Raw genomic sequence first — 10776 nt, forward strand, 5'->3', positions numbered from 1 at the left:
TCGCCTCCAGATGTTGCACATTTCACTGGAAGTGAGCAAACTGTATCACCCCAGACCTTAATCATATTATAGTGTTTTTTAATCTTTTAACTGTGAATACTGTTTCTAAACCTTTTATCTTCACTAATAATTTAATACGTTCCCTTTTCACCGCATTGAAATTTACTTTTCTGTACTTTTTATATCTTTTAATCAGCTGCGCACCCTACTCAGAGTACACAAAATTTGAGGGCGAGTATCGAGAGATGGATAGATAGATACCCATAATATTTTGAATAAATGTTGACTTTTATCAAAAACCAAACGTGTCATTCCTATCTATTCGAACATGATATGGCGATCCTCTAAAACTCGCTCATTGTGAAAAGAAAATGTCCCGAAAACTCAAGATATACCACCTGTATATATATCTACATATATGTATATATCTGTAAATTACTGTAATGTATTGAAAGCCAATGACCTCTTCTTTGGAAAAAGAGGGGGGTTGGGTGGTTTTGACCATTTTGACTATTTTGATCTCATCTGAAAGAAGAGCTCCATCTAAAGATATGCTAAAATGATCAAATTTTAAAACTAAAATTCATGAGATTTTCCTTGCCAAATAATAGTTGACAGCTTAAGATATTAATATTACCCCCTAGCCTACTTAAACTGTTAAAATGAATAAGCCAGTCAGCTCCTTCGGATATGAAAATCGGCAATTAATTGAACATTCTAAAAAAAATGCTATCTCATTCGAAAAGTAATGCGTATATTTACATTGTACCTATGATATTTCTTCGAACTTACATGTATCGTTATAGTTACCGGTAATCATGTCATAGAAAGAAAAATTATCCAATTTCAAAATATGTTTTTAGAAATGCAAATGAAAACCCTAAGCTATTGTGCAATTTTACATTGTAAATTAATGGAAAAAAAATATTTATAGGTATCCTAGCAACTGGGGAAATGCATGACATGTTATTTATACTTTATGGTATTTAGTTCTTTTATTAAGGTCTTCCGTTTCCAACGGAAGACCTTCTACTGATTCTGTTGGTAAAGATTATTATTCTTTTTTTTTCTTCTACTTCCTAGATCGCAACTTTGAGGCCTCATATCTCACTCATTTCTCAACGGATTTCGCTCAGATTTTTAGAGGTTATAGACGTTAATAAACTCTCTCAGAATATTGTCTAAAATTTCAAAACGTCATTTCCGGTTTTGAGTTATTTCCCTTTAAACGAAAATTTATAGGCTTTCGTTTCCAGACAAAGGCTCAGAGACGGCTAAAGCTGGAGCAGAAATTCTACTGATTTTAGATAATAGAGAGATTGAAGTTGTGCACATCGGTTTTTGTTTTTCGATTTCTCTATTCAAAATGGCGCTATATAGGGGTCAAAAATTAGAACGCTTAAAAGAACCAAAAATTACTCATATTTTGCTTTTTATCTTTTAAACTTAAAATATTTAGTTAAAATATATAGAACATAATTTGTGCAGAATTAGAAGGTCTTTCAAATGATATGTCGGAAAAAGGGCTGGCCCCTAAAATAAAGGGTCCAGAGGGGCCGAAAGTTTTTCCTTTATATCTCAAAAAGTAGTGAGAATTTGTAATACGTTAAAGAAGCAAAGTTGTTCAAAATGTCAAGCTTAATCTATTCAAGTCGTCAAAATACGTCCGGCGTCGTCACTTCCGGCCAAACCGGAAGTAATCGGGAAACGCGTATTTTTGCCGTTCTTGACAAGTTTTTGGGTAAAATCTGTCACTGGGAGCATAAAATTCACTTTTACGTCCGTCATCTTCACTTCCGGTCAAACCAGAAGTAGGAAAAATGGCTTATTTTTGCATTAGTTAACATAGATTTGGAGGATTTAAACAGTTTTTGGTTGTATTTAGTTTTTTTTTTTTAAATGAAAGTTACTTCCGGTCAAACAGGACGGAAGACCTACTCGTTGCTTTGAAACGAGCTTTGCTCTAGTTTTCTTCAATCATTATATAACACATACCTGGTGTAAAAAAAAAATGTGCTTTTCTTAAGAAAATTACCGTAAATCTGGAATTTCTTACGTCGATTTTATTTTGCGAGTTCGGGTCAAAATGGTGTTGATTAATTTTTATGTTTCAAAATTTTGCGAATTACCACTGCTTTGTTTACATTTTCTTGTTGGTAATTTATTTTTAAGAAAAATATTTTTGCGAATGCAATGAACTCGCAAATTTGCTAAAAATTTATCTTCAGCAAAAATTTCCAGATTTACGGTATCTATATTGTACATAACTTTTCTTTTATTTTAGTTGTGTTACTTAATTGGTGTTAGGCATTCTAGACACCTATCTTTGGGATTATCATATAGCTCAGTTGATGTATCTTGAGATAAACACATAAGCAGGTTGGGGGGAAACGTAAATTCCACTATAATAATGGTATATCACTATTATAGTGAAATTCCGCTATATTTTCAGCCGTATTAACCCTCGATATTATCAAAAAACATGCTTGCTGTTCAAAGCGCAATTCATGATGGGTATAAAAATGGACATTAATTGGCACCCTTACATATTATGAATTTTATTTAATTTTCTGCCGATGCATTTAATAATGCGAACACACTTTGTAAAACGGAAGTTGCATTTTTAACATAGCAACCAGCGATTGTGACAGTATTCAAGAAAGACTGAATGCCAATTTTTTTCACACTTGTGCAGAAATTAATGCTTATAATAATTTTCAACGTGCATTGAAAGAGGTTCGTCGAATTTACAGTAGAAAAGACAATTTTTGTTATGGTTACGGGTATGGAGGCCCGTTGTGACAAATGCTATAAAGCTCATTTCATGTAAACTTTATTTTGGTAGAAACGATATGTCTCGTCTTAATGCAATAAATCGTAAACAATCTATAAGATGACAATTCTTCAGGTTATCACAAGTATAACGTTTCTTTTTATGGTAAATCGACAAGTTCAGACGATTAGATTTATCCCGGAAAGACACTCGCATTATTCTTGCATGGGATTACCTGAACATGTGGAAGTGGCATCTTACATTATAAATTTTCTACGAATTGTTTCTTGTCTAAGTTGCATGGCATATGACATACCTAGTATTTAACTTCGTTATTCACTGAAAAGGGAAATGAAATCTTAAGTTAATTAAAACTGTAACCGAATAAGATTATTTCTCCAACAATTAATGAAATGAAAGGAGAAACAGCTTAAGTAGTTACAATATAACGAACAAAAAACAGTAATAAAGTTCAAAAGGACATTGAAATGATATTAACTTTGAGCACATCAAACACGGACCTCTGAAATCAGGACCCATGCAGAAGTTAGCATCCCCTGTCGACCGTTCACACCTGCCTTCTGCTCTTTGTCACTATCGTTTAAACGGAAATATTCGTAATCGATGAAAATTATGCTTAAAAATTTGTATGAAATACGTTAGTCAACATACATTCGACCTACGACAGATTGTGTTTGCACATAAGGTCAGAGGATTGACCATGACATTTGCGGAGTGTTGACTTCGTGCAAGACTGTGGACCCTTTATTCATCAACTTGTTTTTCAGAAGCCTGTTTTGTTTTAAAAATTGTACGTACGAAGAAAATGCTCATGCGCACTGAATCAACCATGAGGCGTTTATAAATCCATCAGTAGGTAATAATGGTTAATTCCTACATAAAAAAAGGAAGTTGACTATAGAAAAATTGAAGTCATCAGGTTTACCATAAAGTTTAGTAGTTGGTTTTCCATCGATCTCTTTCTCCAATCTAATATCAAAATATGAAGCAGTTGTTTCATAATCCGTAGTGTCTTTTATCACTAAATCCACACGTATTTTTTTTAAATTACAGCTATCTTTCGTGTAATTTTTGTTGGATAAAAATGTAGTATAAATAAACCATTACATACACGTAGTGTCGGGGGGGGGGGGGGGATAATAGCCAAAAAACAGAAAAGAAGACTTTTAAAACGTGTTGGAAATTGGAAGGAATTTTAAATATTGAAAATCCTATTTTCGAGGGGGGGGGGGGGGCGCTGGGTATTAAGTTCCAACTTCGTTTCACAATCAAAATAAATACTTTATCATACATTACGAATTTACTTATGGCAGCGGATATTTGTGATATTGTTATGACATGAAATTTTTCAACATGTCTACCCTTCTAGCTTTTTCGGTAGATTATGACAATCAGCGTCATAAGGTGCTTGATAATATTACGTCATCTATTTAAAACCCATAGTCTCGATAATGTTTAACTACTACAATTAGAACGCACGAGTTATCGCCCTTGCACTGGTATTAAATGCATTCATCAAAATATGGTGATAAATGCGATTATCTTCTAAATAATACATTAATAGTTTGATTATCACACACCTAAAGAATGAAAAACAGAAATTCAAATATCCCACTTAAAAGAACAACACCTGCGGACATGAGCACAATCTCCTCTGAAACATTACGTAGATATGTAAATAAATTGTGCATTTTTAAGCCCATAATGAACATGAGATATCATAATTGCTTAATTAATAAAAATGTAATAATTTATAGTTTTAAAAACAAGACATGTTATTTCCTGATATTTGCAGTACGTACTCTCCCAATGTTTCCATTCTGTTTGCAATGTTCTCCAATTTTCTGAGTTGGTGTCCATATTGTTGGTGTCAGTAGATGTATCATGTACTTCACGGCATTTTAGTGTAACACAGATGGAATCAGTAGTAGACACATAGAAAAATACGTGACTTGTGTCTGTTTACAAATACCTGGCATTTCGTATCGTCACTGCATTTGTCAATGATATCAAAGAAATTCGTCATATTTCCTAGGTATAAAGAGAATGTATTAATTAGTTTTAAAAAATGTGTTTATCGAATTCATTTGACATGGTGTAACATTTATAAGGTACACTACTTGATAAAGATAATTAAAGTACATACCATAAGCTTCAAGAGCATCGAATCTGTTAATAACCACTTTAAGAAACTTTTCCACACCCGAGCTTCTGGCAAAAAGTAAAATTATAATTTCATCATGAAGTTTGAATGAGAGTATTCTTGTCGAAAAGGAGATTCGTATGTATACGAGTATCATTTAGTTTAATTTGGCAAATAGTATAATGTGTATATAAAAAAGAATAAATTTTGTTTTTTAAATATGTAAAATGTAGTAATCTTGAAATTTACCTAATGGCATGAACTGACCACTCTTTATGACGGAGAAGGAACAGACATTCTTACAAGGGACTTTACCTACAAAAAATTAAAATTTACAGCCAGAAAAAATGACAAAGGTATTTAAGAAAAAATGCAAAAATCATGATCTACGAATGAGATGTCTTTTTTAAACCAAAACTATAACCATTAACATGATCAGCAAGCCAACCTCCTGGAGATGAGATTTCTGCCTTTCCCAAAGTTTGTATAGATGTAAAGTTTTCGCAATCAGTTGGTAATTGTGCATTATGTTCCATTGTATATTTACACTTTGTGGCTCTTGCCTTATTTTTCCTTACAATGTTCTTGCATTTAATACCAATGCACAGGCTAGTTTTGACATTGTTTGGATTGCAGGTGCAAAAGTGCTTAGAATCATTGTTGTGTTTTTCTTTGAATTGGCAGGATTCCTTCTTCGTGCATCTCCATATAGCTGCCGATTTCACTTCTGTTCATAACAAACATTTTAATTAAACTAGTATATTGTTATGTAGCCTTAAAATTTACGCACTCCTGCATACTCAAAAACACACATAATGTTACACGCTAAACGTTGCAATTTTATCTTTGAAAAGATGATTCAAGCTAATCATCTATGTTCATTTATCTTTCTTAAATTCAACACTCATTCATTACTGAATTATCTTGTTACATCTATCATGTCACAATAAGAAAATTCTATGATCTTACCGTCCTTGGTTTTGCTCCAGGAATTAGCGATCAAAAGTGTATACTTTGACTTAAATATAAAGTTATTCATACAACCTTTGCTGAAAACGAATGAATAAAAAACTCAATCATATCAGAGAGTAAACAATGAATATCTTAAAGTTACTTGATTATTGTGAGATATTAACATTTGAGCGTATTTTTTATCCTATACATTACCCTGTCGGTTTACGGAAAATGGATATGAGTTTATATATAATTTTTGCATGTCTGTCTGTTTTTCGAGACAGATTCAAAGTTATTTGTTTACTTAGGTATGATCATTGAATGACAAAGTAAAGTTTTGTGTTTTGAAGTACTGATTGCATTTTGTTTGTACTTTTGTATTTGCTTATTCATGTGAACTGTATAATTGCATGTAGTTTTAGGAATGTTTCAGGTAGATATTTTGATGTGTTTCTATTTTATGTTTGGATTGTTGATCAAGATTTATTTTAACAATAAACTACAATTTCAACATAGTTGGTGTTTATGTTATGTGAAGGTAAAGGAAGGAGGCATAAATGGTGTTAGCCGCTATTTTGCATTATTGATCAACTTGTCCATAGTCAGAGGCCAATTGTCTCTATTCTAGATTAACTACAAAATGTCACCTCTGTTTGATTATAGGGCTTACGGCGGACGTGATCGATTTGAGGGTGAGGATTTGAATTGTTGAAGAATTTCATTATATTTTCTGTCGGTGCTATGTGCATGAGTGGTTATATTCATTGTTGTGCTTTAGCAAATAAATAGATAAGTAAACTGGCGTCTGAGAAATTAATATGCGGTATGCATGAAGTCGCCTGACAATGCAGAGTGTGCATGTGATTGTACGATATCTTGTATCATATATATATATATATATATATATATATATATATATATATATATATATATATATATATATATATTTTATACCTCTTACCAGTTTGTTTGAAATGTAAATATGTTACTTATGTACCCCATGTTACAGCACGCTCGTCATTGTAAAACACTTAAGAAAATGTGTTTTTGTTCGGGATCATGACGCTTTAAAAGAAATTAAATTGCTTCGTGCACTAGGTTATAAAAAGGACTACACGCTAAAGCTTTTAAGAATCGTGCAACATCTTTACAGGCAATGCATGATCAACTTAAAAAACCCAATTTTTTACCGTGCGGTTACCTGAGGAGGGGGGGGGGTGTTCATAGTAGTACTAATGTTATTTACCTGAAGACCCCCAATACTCAGGATGTCAAAAATCTGTATACATGTTTCATAAAAAAAATAACAGGAAAATTGTTCTTTTTTGTTTTCCATCAGCAGATTATTTTATTGACTCGGACTAACGTAAACTCGCTTGGCCTGCGGAGGTACCGGGATGGCTCAATTGCGCTATCTCCTTTTATTAAATAATTCCTTTTTAATTTGTGGACCAGAGCGGCTGCCATGGTTGGGGAGTGGAGATGTTACCCAACCTGTATAAAATGCAACCAAGACAGTCATGATTCAGCTTTCCACTCTTTATGAAATTAAACAATCTATTTCTAAGATTTATAATTACAATTAATAATTTTACAAAAGATACTAAACCATATTAAAAATATAACTACTTATAATATAAAAAGTTTAACTTGTAAATAAAATAAGCCATGTGAAAATTTAATAATTTTGATCAAAACGTGCGCAAGTCTACAAAATAATCTCACCTGTATAAAATGCAACCACGACAGTCAAGATTCAGCTTTCCACTGAAGTCCTGTCTATCCCGGCCAGTCATTTTGTACTAGGTGTACCTTTGTCGATTTACATCTCCATATTTGTAACTCCTTCAAAATTTGCAATAATTACTTTAAATTTTTATTTGAATTTTAATTACTATTATTCTGACCTTGAGTACTTTTAAAATTTCTAATGCACTTTTAAAATAATTTCCAATCTTTTGCATAATCTTTAAATATTATTTGTTGTAGCTAATTTATTCAAATATCTGACCTCTGGTCACTTCATTACCATTGGTTCCTTATTCACCCTAACCAAATACATTTTTTCATAAACAAGCAAGTAGCAGCTGCATTCCCATGATCTATTTCGTGGGACCGTCCGATTTAAAAGTTTAATTCCTATTGATCAGCCTCTTTAATTACTTTTATCTTTAGAGCTCGCGTTCGTTATCTTTTGTCAGACTAAAACTGCAAACTCATAAAATTTGTTTCATTCTTATATTTACTGCAATTTTTATTATGATACAAGTAGAAGTACGCAGTAAGTCTGTGTTTGTTAATCAGGGTCAACATTCCGTGTTTCGTGTATAATATTTTGAGTGAAACTACTTAATGAAAGAATTCAATATAAATAAAATGTATTTATAAATACTTTCATCGATATCTAATGAAGAAAAAAACATTATAATGAAACTTCGTGTTTATATTTAAAAAAATGTGAAATTTAAAAAAAGAACACAGATTAAAGCTACAAAGTAATCATATCCTTTTTTTAAAATTAAGTGTGAATATTAAGATAAAAAATAATAAAATATTCCATTTATAGGCCTATCCGTTGTGTGAACCTTTACCATTTGTTTACAATGTACCGCGATAGGAATATTGTTTACGTTTTGACCAGCAATATTGTCGAAAATATTCACCATTTTCGAGTGTTTTTATGTTTGGTAATTTTTATTGTTTGCAAGATTTCTTTTAAGAATTGATCTTTCTTCATTATCTCCACTTTTATCATTTCGAATATAGACAAACGTTATGAAATTTGAACTAAAAGTTACATTCTCGAAACTCGTGTGTTTCTGACATTTCTTTACAACATGGTATAGATTGTATTTATAAATACAAAGATAAAACATTGGATAACGGATTATTGTTATCTATGCCGTTTGTGCTAATATCGCTTTTCTTTATTTATTATAGTCTAAGTTAAGAAAAAAAAGGCAAAGAGAGTTTCTGTTCATGGACGGTCTAAATTCAACAGCAGATATCTTGGACGACATATCGCCCAAAACTACCGCTGTTTTTGTTTCTTTTTTTCCTTTGTTCTTATGACTTTTTTAACTGTTTTCTTTGTCCTGAGGAAGGGACAGTATATTCAAGGTGCGCAATGGAAATATCGACAATATTTTGTAAATAAAAATGTATTCATAATCAGGATGGCGATAATTTTTTGTATATTATTTATATCGGATAACTGTGATTATAGTAAATACAGGACGATTATATTTTATATTTAGATTAGCATAACCAAGTTAAAATTCTAAGCTTAGTTTATAAATATTTTCAACACGAACTGTAGTTTTGTAAAACTGCAATTAAGACCCCTACATTACCCTCCGATGTACTTGCATACAAATATACAGCAGTAGAGATAGAGATATATATATATATATATATATATATATATATATATATATATATATATATATATATATATATATATATATATATATATATATATATATATATATAAAGCACTAAAAATGACCAACGACACGAACAATAAAAATTGTCAAATTTTCGGGACGCCCTGTCCCTTCCTCAGGACAAAGAAAAAAGTTAAAAAGTCATAAGAACAAAGGAAAAACATGAAAAAGAGAAAAAACTAGCACTACTACTAAACTACTAAACACTATATATTTACAAACTTAGCTACATGTTGAATTGGAAATTTTTAAAAACACTATTAAAGAAAGAAATCCGGACCGCTATGAAATACGTCCTGTCTATCGGGTATACTCCGGTGAAGTGCGATTTACATAATTGAACGAATTAATTATGCTAATTAATTACGACAATCAGTAAATCGTACATTGTTTCATTCTCTGAAAATGGCGTAACTATACTTGATAAAGAGTAATCAAAGAAAATAATATAGCAGGGATATTTTAACATATGAATTATAATCTATTATAAATTTTGAAATATTTATTATCGGGAAAAAATGATTAACAAAGGCGTAAGCAATACATAGTTGTGTGGGTTGTTCGAGAGTGTTGTTGGTTTTTTTAGTGCTTTATATATACCGGTATATATATATATGTATATATATATATATATATATATATATATATATATATATATATATATATATATATATATATATATATATATATATATATATATATATATATATATATCACAGATACCCATGTATCACCGGGTTGTATGAGCCTCTCTCTCTCTCTCTCTCTCTCTCTCTCTCTCTCTCTCTCTCTCTCTCTGATATTGTTCTTTACACACTTTGCAAGAAAAAATAACTTATATAAAAATGCATGACGCTATAGTCACACCGGTCGTGTGCTCCTTGTCTTGATCGAGATATAACGGAAAAATCTGTCACCAATTCAGTGTGTAAATAATGGCCTAAGAAATAGTTTGAAAAACGTCAGTCATCATCTGTATCGATGATAAATTTGTTTGTCAATAATTTACCTCGCTTTAGAAATTGTTCATACGTAGAGCATGCTCTTGCGTATCGAATCAACTAAGAGATAAAAACTCCATGTATAGGTGATGAAGGTATATTGCTGCATAAGTAACGAAAGTTGACGATAGAAAAGTTAGTCTTCACGTTTGTCATAGAGCTTGGTTGTTAGATTAGCAATAATGTCTTTTTCCGGTAAAATATTCAAATGTGAATCAGATGATGAATCAGATGTGTCTGATTCTGTGTATTTTTTTTATCGCAAGCTCACCTGTCCGGATTTTAAAATGATCGTTCGTAAAGCATTATTCCGATCTTCAGTATAAGAAAAGACCTTATAACGTAAAAAAAAAAAACAAGCCAGTCAAAATAGGATCCAATGATTATTATTCGTTGAACTTTATTATATCAACCGAAAAATCAACAAAAGATAAATAA

This window comes from Saccostrea cucullata, unplaced genomic scaffold (genome assembly GCF_032062105.1).
Source record: "Saccostrea cucullata isolate Sc308-1 unplaced genomic scaffold, CSIRO_AGI_Scuc_v1 ctg883, whole genome shotgun sequence".
Classification (NCBI taxonomy): Eukaryota; Metazoa; Mollusca; class Bivalvia; order Ostreida; family Ostreidae; genus Saccostrea; species Saccostrea cuccullata.